Source organism: Furipterus horrens, unplaced genomic scaffold, assembly GCF_987537825.1.
Source record: "Furipterus horrens unplaced genomic scaffold, mFurHor1.1.pri manual_scaffold_4, whole genome shotgun sequence".
NCBI lineage: Eukaryota > Metazoa > Chordata > Mammalia > Chiroptera > Furipteridae > Furipterus > Furipterus horrens.
This window is the reverse complement of record NW_028327174.1, coordinates 66,550,794-66,564,578: the sequence shown is the minus strand read 5'-3', so window position 1 is coordinate 66,564,578 and position 13,785 is coordinate 66,550,794. Positions and strand designations below refer to the sequence as shown.

General features: G+C 39.3%; 1 pseudogene; it reads right to left on the bottom strand.

The window, feature by feature from the left end:
• Positions 1–488: 488 nt before the first annotated feature.
• Positions 489–8,814, bottom strand: LOC150012132 (cytochrome c pseudogene; annotated as a pseudogene).
• Between the last annotated feature and the right edge of the window lie 4,971 nt (positions 8,815–13,785).

Sequence of the window (13,785 nt, the reverse complement as noted above, 5' to 3'; positions counted from 1 at the left end):
TTTAACTGAACCAAAAAGATAAAATGGACACTGCCAGCTTAGCTTCAGCCCTTTTAATATGCTAATGCACACAATTTGGAACACAAGCAAGTCTTGCTTTTCTAATAATCAGCGAAGGGATTTCATCAGTATTTAAAGATGTTAATATAACCAGTTACATGAATCTAAATATAAAACCAATCTCCTGCAGGTTTTGAGACGTCATTCACCATCTCTGTGAAAGGCTCAATATTGCAAACCAAGTCCAACCATATCTTTAAAAGGGGAGAATAGTGGTAGCAGTCGCTGAACCGGAATTACCATCAAAGTTCAAAAAGCTGATCATATTCAGTTAACGATAAGCCAATATCATTTAAATCAGAACTGCCCCAAAGAAACATTCCATTAGCCATTCATGATCTGCATTCTGGTGTGTAAGATCAATTTGAATATGATGCACATAAAAAAGGTCATGAGACATTTGTAATAAATGAGGCAGTGTCCAGCTATTACTCATGAGTAGCTTTTCGGATCTAGGCTATCAAATCTGCCCTTTCTGAACTCTTCTTAATGCCAGTGAAGATCATTTTTGTTGCAGGGATGTAGTTCTTGGGATTCTCCAAATACTCCATCAGTGTAGCCTCTCCCCAGGTGATGCCTTTGTTCTTGTTGGCATCTGTGTAAGAAAATCCAGGAACCTGGCCTGTCTTTCACTGAAATAGATCGGGGAGATTTGGCCCAGTCTTGTGCTCGCCTCCCTTTTCCAGAGTATGGCATTGGGCACACTTCTGAACAAAAATCTTGGCCTTCTCAATATCTATGAATTACGGGACTTGGTGCTAGATTGGAGGGTAATGCACAAGAGGGAGAATCAGCGATGAGTCGCTTCCACCTCCAATCTTTTTAAGCCCCATTACCTGCTCTACACACTTTTCCTTTTGCAACAGTCCTAATATCTGCTATTTCTGGTTAAATTTGATTCTTCACTATTGGGTCGAACGTGAAGGGAGGCCCGGGGACACCTGTTTTTGTATCAGTAGTTTTAGCAGCTGCTCGTGTGAATAAATGCCATCCACTAAGATGTGGAGCTCAGGAGAAGAAGCAGATTGGAGTCGGGTGAAGAGAATGCTAGGGGCACATATGAACCATTCAGAGGGAGCTGTGTCACAACAAGTGTGAGACAGCCTTCTGGAATGAGGAGAGAGTCCTTTGCTGAACATTTAGTGTAGGGAACCATCAACAGTGACAGGGAAATTAAAGCTATTAAAGGCTTTGGAATCTACAGAGATTTTTAGGGTGAGAGAAGACAGGTAAGAACCCTGGGAACACTAGAACTTAAGAATAGAGAAAAACCCACTTCTCTTTAAACAAGTTAAGTAAACTGGAGAATGAGAAGCAACCTTTAATTTTAGTACCAATATGTTATTGATTATCTTGGTAAGTGTAGATTCAGTGGGGTTTGGCAATGAAAATAACTTTGTGATAAGTAATCTGGTCTCTGCCACTGTCTGTTTTGGAATTGCTATTTCCTTTTGTGGGAATTTAGAATATTGGTCTTTCTCCACAATTGCTCAGGGTTTATACTTTCAGTACAGAGCTTTCATCAGTTTCATTTCAAAGAGGTACACTTTACTCTAGTAGAGATCTTTTAAACTGCTAACCAAATTGTTACTTGCGACTATTTTTTCTCCTGCTCTGGGCATTCCCTCTCTATCAATTCTTTCAGACCTGTGGAGGCACTGTAATAGCAAGACCGATTTTCTATAGGTTTCTGATAAGTTTGGTAGAAAGAGAGAAATATGCAAGCCAACCTGCAAATGACTGTGTAGCTGTTGTGAAAGTTTGGGTTACAATATCATGGATAGCCTTGGCTTTGGAAGTTCAGTGTTTTTCTTTCTAAAGTTTCACGCTCCTATATTTAAAGGCCATACAAATCCATCTCAAATTAATCAGGCTAGAGACAGAGAAATGAGCAGAGGTAATAATGCAGCACTATGCCAGTCACACCTGAACTGAAACAAAACATGTCTTCAGTAATCCTGACCTGACCTTTCAAACACCTACACAACCAAATTCAAAATACACATCTCCAAACGTTGTATGTCTGCATCTGGAGAAACTTATGCAGGGAGTAATGAGGTCCACATCAAAGGGCTAACAGAGCATGGCAGGAGAGTCCAGGCACAGTTGTGCAGGCAGTGATCTTTCAACAGCAGTAATCTTTGCTTTGATACGCAGTAGGTGTGCACATTGAACAGGAATTAAGCCATCATCTGATATGCTAGCAAAAGGTCTGGTCCTTGCACTCTTATAGGGAAGCACTGGCCTCCCTCAGCTCCCTGGAATATTGCTAAATTGAATCCTGATTGCCATTGGAGCAGATAAAACCTGAGTTATCTGTAGGACTTCAGTTATCATGGGCACACCGTGGGGTTTAAGGAATGGATTATTTGGCTTCTAATGTTGTAAATTGAATTTGCTTCTGAACACCTGCTAAAGGACTGACTAAATCATTTGCCAGTGTGAAATCCATCACTGAAAGATGATAGTGGCTGTATTTATTCTCAGGGAGCTATATTTCCCAAGAAGCCAGACTTATTCTGTAGAACCAGAAATGAAAATTTTCAGGAAGTTTTATAACAGTTGAATATTTCCAGACTAAAGAGATTTGTTGAGCATTTGCTGGTTACGCATTAGTCAGAGTATTGATTAAAATGGAGAAAGGCTTTAGATTTTTTTTTTTTTTATGGTACATTTATCTCACATCTTAAACCTCCTCGTTCTTGTGAAACTCGTGTGCAACTGCCACACTTTTACCCAAAGGAGTTCTGATTGCGTTCTCGCTGGCAGTCTCCACAAACACGTCTAGTAATTAATAAGAAAGAAAGTTCTTCCTACCACACCAAAAAAGTAGGATTAGAGCACACATGGTTTCAGAAGAAATCTAGGAACTTTATTTTGCTTTTTATAGGAGAAATAGTTTCCACTTTGCATCTTTTTGTTACTTTTTTAAAGTAAAAGAAAAAAAAAAGCTGCTGTGGTAAAAATTGGAGAGACAGTATTCCCTCACTTATCGCGGGTATTACGTTCTAGACCCCACCCCCCCACGCCCGTGATAGGTGCAAATCCATGAAGTAGGAACCTTACACTTATTTTAGTATTTATATATATTCTAAGGCTTTATAAACCCTTCCCACACACTTATAAACCATTCCCAGTCCCTTATTAACCTTTCCCACTCCCCTATTAACCTTTTCCACACTTTTATAAACATTACTTATGTTCTTAAACATATTTTACACCGTTAAACCCACGTAACTTTAACATCATACGTATACAGTACAGCAAATCCTGCAATATAGCAAAAAATCTGCAATAAATAATTAAATATAATATTTTAAAAAACCCCGTGCTACAGTGAGGCCGTGATAAGTGAAGCACGATATAGGGCGGGGCTGCTCTATAAGTTAATATGTACATTAGTTAATATTTGCATTAGTTCTGTAAATCTCTTGGAGCAGTAGAAAAGTGAAAAGAAAAACAATTTTTATGCTTTGGTATCTTCAACAGTATAAATGAACTTTGGAATAAAATATATTTTAAACATTATAGAATGCTCTGTCATACATAAACATTTTTTTTTGAAAAAAAATAGTGAATACAAATCTAATGCAGTATTGTCACCAGAGTTTAACTAACTTACTTTGAAATATATATATGACAATAAAATCATATGTTTTGGGAAGAGAAGGAAACATACTTCTAAATTGAAAATGATCTTTTAAGTAATCATTTTGGGAATAGAGATAGTTTACTAAATTCTTCTCTGGAAATGCCTTCAGAATCAGACTCATACATAAAATTTAGATTTTATATTATAATAATATATTTGGAACCCTATACTTATTACCAAGATATCAGTTATATTGGTCACAGAATTTTTTCAAAATATTTTTTATACCTATTATTCCTATTAATAATAGGACAAAACTATTATATTTCCAAAGTATCTTATCCAGTATGGTCTAAGTGGCTAACACAAAAAGTCTCCCCTTTCCTTGGCCATTTCTTTAAAAACAAAAGAAAAAATATATAAATAGATAGATAGATAGATAGATAGATCTCCACACTCCAAATTACAGAGGTTGAGTAAGTCAAACCTAACTCAAGGATATCTGAGTCATCATCAGTTTTTGAGTATTCAGCCGTAACTCAGTGGGACACAGGTCCAGGACCTCTGCATGACAGTGTTTTGGAAATCACAGCAGTACAGCAGTGACTCTGGGAGGTCTACCTGCCATGATGCCAGGGAGCTGAGGGCACGGGAAGTATTGGCAAGAACACAATTCCACTCATCAGAGGGAAATGTAACAGCACTCTGATAATGCCATTAGTGTGGGTGCTCAGTATTTACAAACCAGGAAGAGAGGTGGTTATTGTTGCCTGTAGGCATATGAGGCTGTTGCCCAGAGGGTCAGAGGCAGGGGTTGGAAACACCTCAAAAGATTTCAAAATACTGTGCTCTAGAACATAAAGATAACTTTGAAAGAGATGTTTAAGGATAGCCTTTGAATAGAATTGCTTTTTAATTGGAATCATATTCAGACTTGTACAAGTGCTTCACCATCCATGTGGAAGTATAACTTTCCTTCTGTGATTTAATACTACACTTGTCTTTTAAGGTCAAAATGCTAAGTTTTTATGCTTATGCTGATTGGATTCTAAATTCTCTGCATATTCAAGTTGGAAATATGCTATAAAGAAGGAAAAGTATACATGACCCCCAGACTACACTGAATTTTTCACTTTTGTTATGCTATCGGGATAAAATATAAGGACGTCCTCTGCATGTGGTGAGCTCTGTTTCCTTCACAGTGAAGATTTCTGATGTGTGAGATACCAAGGTTGGGTGTATTATGTTAAATGTATACCTTGCGTAAAACAATAGGCAAACTGAGAAGAATTAGTTCTACATTCAGTAACTTCTTGTGTACTCCCTACATAAACTGTTTGTATGTCTGTCTTCACAACTAAATTGACAGTGCTTGTGCCATGGTTTATTGACACTTATATCCTCCATATAATCCAGGAGAGCGTTTTGTATTTGATTATTTTTATTTTTAAAACTATGTGGATATAAGGGCAATGCACCAAGAAGAAGAGAAATGTGGGAAGGTTGGGCCACAGCCCACAGATCCAGACAGGCTCTTCTTCTAGGCAACCCTAATACACAGCAATGGCTTTCCTGAAAGAGCTAGGATATTTGTAGTTGCTCCTTGAATTTAAGAAGGGGAGGAAGCACTTAGGAGATGCCCTACAATTATTGCAGTAAAGTAACAGAAAACTACCTTACATGGTGACTGTTTGCTATAGCTGAGGGTAAGACTGGTAGTAAGTGGACCAATGATGAAAATGGATTATTGTTCACCTAAGAGCCAATAATCCATAAGAGCGGATGAGCCGAGAATGTACGTGCTACATGGAGAGGGCTAAGAAGCTCCTGAGGTCCACATAGTTGAACAAAATAGGGTGCTACTAGAAAGGTATGAAACAGTCCCCCACTTCCATCAGGTTAGAGGTTTTCATGCTATGAAGGTCGGGCTAAGAAGGGGGTAGGACAATGAATTGCTTATGTTTTAAGTACCTTCAAGGTTGAAGCAGAGATTACTTAAAATGTCACACAAAACAATTAAAATAACTTACTAAAATTGTCAAGTGGCATTGACATTGAATTATGACTGGTCCTTCAGTTTTCAGGTGGAGAAGGAAGAGGGAACTTCTACAGAGAAATGTTTGGAATGGAGAAACCAAAACATTACACATTTTTAGAAACGTTTGCTAGCTAATGAAATGCTCAGATTTTGTCTTTAGTGTTTACCCTCTGACTCCTTAGTGGAATTAGAGTATTTAGTGGGTTGTAATGTTTATTTTTAATTTTATTTATTTTTATTTTGCATTTTTAAAATATGAATTGTAATCTCTGTGTTCTGTTTTTCAAACCACTAAATTCCTTTTTAAAGAAGAAAAATAAGATACTTTTCTTAGCTCTGTGAAAGGAGGTTGAAAATGGATTATGAAGTTGTTAAGTCATGAGCAACTGAATATTCCATTCTTTTCGAAGTGCTAGCTTTGCTTAATTAATTATCTTGCAGAAACTTACACTTACTCTGTTGGCAGCGTATCATAGCACAAATAGTTCACATGGGCAGTCTCAAGGATATCTTACTCTATGTTATAAGGACTTAAACAATTAAAAACATTTATTTTTTCCCATTCATAACCATTTGCCTTGCTTTTCCTTTTGCTTATCTCTCTGGAGTCTTTGCTCACGTAAACATAAATGACTGTTAGGTCTCACCACGAATATTGAAAGGGTAGTTCTGTCTGAAAATGTCATTGTTCCTTAAGCTTTCAATTTCCAATATATCCCTGAATTCTTCACCTTCTACCCTTGAAACATTCTCTCCCTTTCAGTTTATGTCAACAGCTCACCCTGCCTAATCAGTCTGTCTTGTGTGTCCCGTGGCAGAAACTGCCATGGCAGGATTCGAGATTTAATTTCCAATTCCATATACTCTTTGGCCATGTCCTCAAAAAGCTGTGAGATTTCAGTATCCCATTTTTTAAGCAAGTATTTGTTGTAACTAAGTCGGGTAGTAGGCCACAACTCCTGGGACACTTAAGCCCTGGGGATGGATGAATAACTTCTAAGGTGAGCATAATTTTCCATCTTCTTAAATGGTGCTTTGGGGGGTTTAAGCAAGCCAGTGTTGGCTGCCAGGGTGCATACCTCACATAAGCTCACTTTTTGGTTCCCCAGATACTTTTTGGCCATTTCTCTAAAAAGTGGAAAATATGGAAAATAAATATTGAATCTATTTACAGCTGTCTGGCTGCTATAAGTGGGCAACTTAGCTCCTCTGGGTTCATCTTTAAGAAACAAGATCAGTTTTCATGAAATTCCGTTCACATTTTAAATATGTGACTTATTTTGGTTCTATGGAGGAATATTCCGATGTCAGAATTAAATGCTAAAGTACAAATTAGCCCATTGAAAAGATATTGGTGTGCCATGTAACAGATTGTGGCTACTCATATTCTGCCTCAGGCCCTCCCTCCAAATGCCCCATTATCCCTACATTCATACAACCTACTCGTTAATGTTGTATGATGCAATCCTACCAAATCAATATTAGAAATATATAGTTTGGAACTTAGGTTATTATTATTTTGAAGGTTTGTTTCTTTGGATAAAGTCACAGGAAATCTTTCGCAAGTTGGGCAAGGTTTTTGATTTGTTTATTTTCTGTTTGAGAATGTACAAGAAATTGGCTAGCACAGTCCTCCCCACTTGAGTCACATGGCCATGGAAAGCCACTGCCAAGTTTTCAAAAATGCGTCTGGACTGCTATTCCAGTTTACCACTGTACCACTTCTGTGGCAGATGGTATTTGCTTATGCAGGTGACACGGCAGAAACTGACAGAACGTGAAACTGCGTGGCAGAGATGTCATTCCACTGAGAAGATTTTGGATTCTGTGGCTTAGAAGAACTTGTATGCCAGAGAGTAACCGATCTTAGTCTTCTTCATCAGCCGTCACTGGTTGGTGTCCTTCTTGTACCCATTTCCTCTCCACCATCCAACCCCCACATCATTTCTAGACCACCACTCTTACCCTTCTGATTCTTTTCTTTTTGTAAGCATATTAACTCACATAGTTTGCAGGTAACTCCTGAATAGGCATTGTTACCTTTGAATCTCAGAACCATTTCGCCTTTAGTATGTGGGCAATCTGTGGCCCTCTCTGAGGACACTATAGTCTGTCAGCTTCCCTCACCCTGATGCCCAGGAGTAGGCTGCTTAGAGATAATAATTAGATTCTCATGCAGGGCACACTCGCACTTATATTGTAGGGTCACCAAATATTCCCTGTAAAAAGTTTCAGAGGTCTCCTAAATTGTTCCATTGTTCTTTGTAAGAAGTAGCAAGGACTTGCTAAAAAGCCTTGGAAAGAGGAATGTAGGGAGAAGTGTTATAGCAATTGGTGATTTACAAGCTGAAAGCAACTCAGCCTCTATTGCTTTCCATTTGCTTGTGTCTTGTTGGTAACATTTGTGAAAGTTATACCTTACAGAATATCTGGCCCTTTGAATATAAATTGCTTCACCAAGAATTTGTCCCTGGCTGGAGAGCTATGCTTCCCCTGGAGATAACCATATAGCCTTGTGAATTTCTGTTCCAGTTCCTGCCAAATCATTCCTACAATCCTGCCCAGCCCCCCTCTTCCTAAGGCTGCTTCCCGCCATAGAAGAAAGAAAGGGGCATTACCAATATATAAGCCCCTGCCTAATAATCCCAGGAGGTTGGAGCTTGTTAGAGATCAGCTCAGGGTCTGCCTGACTGGCCAGCATCCATTAAAATTTTTTGCTTACTTTACACACCGCTTCAGAGTGTTCAATCTCACCTATTTAGCCGTAACATTTTGGAGGCCCCAGCAAGATGCCTCTGTAAAACAGTGCCGCCTTTGGTGAGCCCCTGGGGCTTCGTGCGGTCCCATGGGTCTATCTGACATGTGGCAGGACAGCAGCCACAAGCTGTGGTTGGGAGCAATTCCCTGTACCTTCAGCAGACACTCGGGAGCTGCTGGAAGCCCTGAAGGCCCAGTTTAGAGTAAGCAAAGTATAGCGGACAGCCTTGGCGATAGGTGAGTGGCCAACTATTTTGGCAGCAGACCAGGGCCACGGCCATTGAGACTTGGTCTCTTTTGTCCTCTGGATGCAGAGGTACATATATCTGAACAGGGAATTTGTTGAAGCAGGCTTGGCCAGCTTCATGTGGATTGTATAGAGCTCTTTTGGTTTGTGCTGCCTGTAGCTGACGCTGTTCGTCTAATCTCAGAAGCCTAGGCTAGGATTGGGTGGGAGTGTTTAACCTCTCAGAGAATGTGTGAGTAAATGTTCAGGTTAAAAAAAAATTATTTCTTTTTTTGTGTATGACTCCACGAACTTCGGTCTACGGAGTCTGAGTGGGCTCTAGCCTCGCAGGAGGAGAAGCCTAGCAGGCATTCGTTTGGCTTCCTTTGGGAGCTCCCAGCCCGTGTTTGTCTGCGCCCTGAGGGGGTAATTGCTCCCATGCCTTGTGTCCCTGCACCTGATTGTTATCCAAATTAAGTGCAGGTTTGTAGCAGTCACCTTTGCCAGGTAGAGGGATGCCAGTCCAAGCTTGCACCCACTGTTCTTGGCTGTGTGCTCTGGAATTTCCCCAAGGACGGGAACAAAACCCCTCCATGAACTCTGACACCCTGGAAACCTTCTGTAGGTCAGAGTGGCCTGCTTTTGGGGTCGGATAACCCGCCCTTGGGGTACTTTAACTCAAAATATTATAAGTGTAAAAACGGTGTTGCTCGGGGAGCAAAACTGCAACAAGCAGAAGGGAGAGGTTTATTCGGGAAAGTAGCGAGGGGGGAGGGAGCCGTGCTGTGAGAGTGGCTCCATCTCCGCACTTCTAAGAAAACACTGTTTTTATTAGGAAGAAAAAAAAGGGTAGTATCTTGCAGATGGCTAGTCAAGGCCAAAAAAACTTGGTTTGGGTCAACATATTCTGTAATCACGGGAGGCTCCTGGCTTCCAGCTCAAAATATCACTATCTCTCAAACAGCTAGCTGCAAGCCCGGGTGAGCGGGGTGGGGGGTACATGAAAACCAAGGCTGTCGATATGGGAGTGCCACAGAGAAAGCCTAGGCCCTCAGTGTTGTCTCCTGCCCCCTTGTAGCCCTGGCCAGAGGGATCAAGCCCCTTAAAATTTCCCCAGAGAAATTGCTTGCAGCATTTCTTTCCACCCCAGGTAACTTCTAGAAATTCAATTTGCATCTGAATACTCCCTGCTGGAGCTGCAAGGAGGGGCCATGTTAAATTTGCTAGCCTAGGGGCCCTCAAATCCCCTTGCTACAGGTTACAGAAACAGCAGGATGTCTGTCTCTCCAACAGGGAGAGAGGAGAAAAAAAGTGACACTTTTAAAACTCAGGCCGCTTTTCTTCAAACTGGCGCAAGCTGCTTGGGTGCCAATCAACAACATCTCAAGAGCTGTAACTAAGGGCCCTCAGTCTCCTCACTGCTTCAGCAGGGGAGACATGCCTATATCTTACGAAACAGTATTGTTACACATGAATAAAACTAATGTCCATTCTAGACCTCCTCTTCAATGGGAAAAAAAGAGGAATAATCAGGTGGGCTGCAATAAGAATATAAAAGAAAAGCAAGCATCCTCCTGGTCAGGGAATTGTCCTGGGCAAACAAAAGTTTCCCAATATAAATCCTAAATGGAATAGTATAGGCCAAATAGAATAATTCAAAAACCCTCAAAAGCTAAATGGGTAGGTTAGAAAAGAGGAAAAGCAAAAACTTCAAAAAGTTGCAAAATATCTGCATATCTAAAAACTTTTAGCTGTCAAATACTAAGTTTAAGTATAGTCCTTCACAGTGTGAAAAAAAAAAGGATTAAAAGCATGTTGTGGTTAAATCTGAATGGCTAAAAATATATGAAAAGTTTGTGAATGTTGCAGAAGGTCTGAGAAAAGTCATAAAAATATATAAAAAGGTTCGGTAAGGTTTTAAACCTGGAAAAGAAACACTTCAATTACTTATGGTCTATTGTATGTTTACTTACCTTGTATTGGCATTGGCCATATACTTTCAAAGGAAAATTGAGGTTTCCCAGGGAAAGTTAAAACTTCACACGTAGGAAAGTAAACAAAATGTAAAGCATAAAAATAAAGGTTTGTGAAAGGTATATAGAAGGTTTGTTAAAAGTCTGTAAAAATTCTAAAAAGAAATTGTATGGTTTAATAATGAAAAGTATTTTTACGTCTATGTAGGCGAGATTGAACACTCTGAAGCGGTGTATAAAGTAAGCAGAGGATTTTATTTGCCAGCCAGTTGGGCAGAACCTGAGCTGCTCTCTAACAAGGCTCCGTCGTATAATGGAGACTCAATACTGGGTTTTGATACTGGGGAGGCCCCATTTGTCTCTCTTTTGGCAGGAAACAGCCCCAGGAAAAGGGGGCTGGGCAGGACTGCAGGAATGTCCTGGCAGTTACAGGAACAGAAATTTGCAAGGCTATAAGGTTATCTTTGGCGGCAGCACAGCTTTCCAGCCAGGGACAGATTCTCTTTTGAAGCAATTTATCTTCAAAGGGCTAGATATTCTGTAAAGTAAAACTTTCACAGATGTTATAAACCAGACACAAGTAAATGGAAGGTGATAGAGGCTAAGGTGCTTTTAGCTTATAAATTACCAATTGCTACAAAATATTTTCTACATTCCTCTTTCCAAGGCTTTTTAGCAAGTCCTTGCTACTTTTCACAAAGAACATCTGAAACCCTCATATTTACATATTTAGCAGACCATTGAAACTTTTCACAGGGAACATATGGTGTCCCTACATAATCGCCTCTCTAGTTCCTGGACTCAACCTATTAGGGACCTCTAGGGACTATAGTTAAACCTTGGATTTTGGGAGGGGCTTAGGAGCAAAGATAAGGATTTGGTTATCTGTATTGCTAGCTTTTAGGCACTGCAAGGAAGAAATTAAGAAGTTTCTGGAAACAAATAATAATGAGTTCACAACAACCAAAAACCCATGGGACACAGTAAAAGCAGCTTTGAGAGGAAAGTTTATAACAATACAGGCCTAACTAAAAAGGACAGAAGAATTTTAAATAAAAAATTTGACCTTCTAGCTATAAGAACTAGAACAACAACAACAAACAAAGCCCAAAGCAAGCAGAAGGAAGGAATTACCAAGACTAGAGCAGAACTAAATGATATTGAGACCAAACAATCCAAAAGACCAACACAAGCAAGAGCTGGTTCTAAGCTTATTAAGAAAAAAGAACTTAAATAAACAAAATTAGAAATGAAAGAGGAGCTATTATGACTGATAACATAGAAATACAAAGGATTGTAAGAAATTACTATAAACAACTCTATGGCAAGAAACTTGACTACCTAGATGAAATGGACAAGCTTTTGAAAACAAATAATTTTCAAAACAGAGTTAAGAAGAAGTAGAAAGCCTGGACAGAGTGATCACAAAGAGTGAAATTGAAACAGTACTTAAGAAACTCCCAGCACACAAAAGATCGGATAGCTTTACGGGTGGATTTTAGAAAACATTTAGAGAAGAACTAACTTCTCCATTTTGTAAACTATTTTAAAAATTTAAGAAGAGGAATGACTTCCAAACTTTTTTCATGAAGCTAGTATGACCCTACTTCCAAAACCAGGTCAAGACACAACAAAGAAAGAAAACTACAAGCCAATATCACTGGTGAACATAGATGCTAAAATCCTTAACAGAATATTGGCATACCAGATTTAGCAACACATTAAAAAGATTATACATTATGATTAAGTGGGATTCATGCCAGGGATGCAAGGATGGTTTAATATTCAAGAATTAGTAAATGTAATACACTACATAAGAAAATGAAAGACAAAAACGACATAATTATATAAATAGAAGCTGAAAAGGCATTTCTATACACAAACAACAAAACATTAGAGATAGGAACCAGAAAAAATAAAAAATCCCCTTGACTATAGCAACAAGAAAAACAGAGTACCCAGGGATAAACTTAACCAAAGAGGTAAAAGACCCGCACTCGGAAAACTACATAACCCTGAAGAAAGAAATGAAAGAAGATACAAAGAAATGGAAGCATATACCATGTTCATGGATGGGAAGAATTAACATTACTAAAATGTATATATTACCTAAAGCAATGTATAGATTCAATGCAATTTTTGTTAAAATACCAGCAACGTATTTCACAGTCCTAAAACAAATACTTAAAATTTAATTTAGCAGACAATTGTTAAGCACCTGCGTTGTGCCATGCATTGTAGATTTAATGCTTAATAAGAAGAGCAAATGGAATGTCAGCAGAAGGTAGAAAACAAATTTCCAGGCCCTTATGGAAACATTAAATCAACAACTAGGAACTGACTAAAATTAGTTTTATAGCTTTGAAAACCAGTCAAAGATGAATAGCAATTAAGGAAATGCTCAATGAAGAAAGAGCTACATTCAAAATGAGAGAAAATTTCATGGCACTTTTACTTATTTTTGCCTTAGCCTTTTCTCAGTGTGGTGCAGCATACTTGGGAGGAATCAGCCGAATTCCCAGTTGTTGTTTTTTTCTTCTTCTTTATAAGGAATGGCTGAAGCCCCTGTATAATTCCCCTTCTTAGACTTAAGACATTTTATTTTATAGAGGGCAATGGGTGAAGGTCTCATGCTCTTCTAGTTGCTTCAAGCTGAACATGGTCATCGTCCTACGTACCGTTGGGTCTAGGAATTTCTAATAAGAGTAGGGGTAGAGGGGAGGGTGGCCTTCCCACTTGGGGAAGAATTTTGCAAAGTCCAGGTCAGTTAGCTGTCCTCGGCAGTGGCATGCTCGGTTTACAAGGGCTGGCACTGTTGGACAAGTTGCGTCCTTGTCTCATTCTGGAGGCAACAGATTTGGCAACAGGGTTAAAAAGGCATAATTCAACCTAAACCACCATATGACAAAAGGCAGGGATTAATTTTTCAATGTCCCACATTAGGAAAAGAAATGGCTTCTTTGGAGGAAGGTGTGCAGGGCATGTCACACCTGTCCAAAACCCTTTTGCCCACTAAGCTTGGGCTGAGGGGAATATTTTTAGATTTGCCCTGTCTTAGACCTCTGGGCCCTTTTTGTCCAAGCCATTAGGATAGAAAAGAGAGAAACCAGTTTAAAGGGAAGCCTATAGACCAACCTAT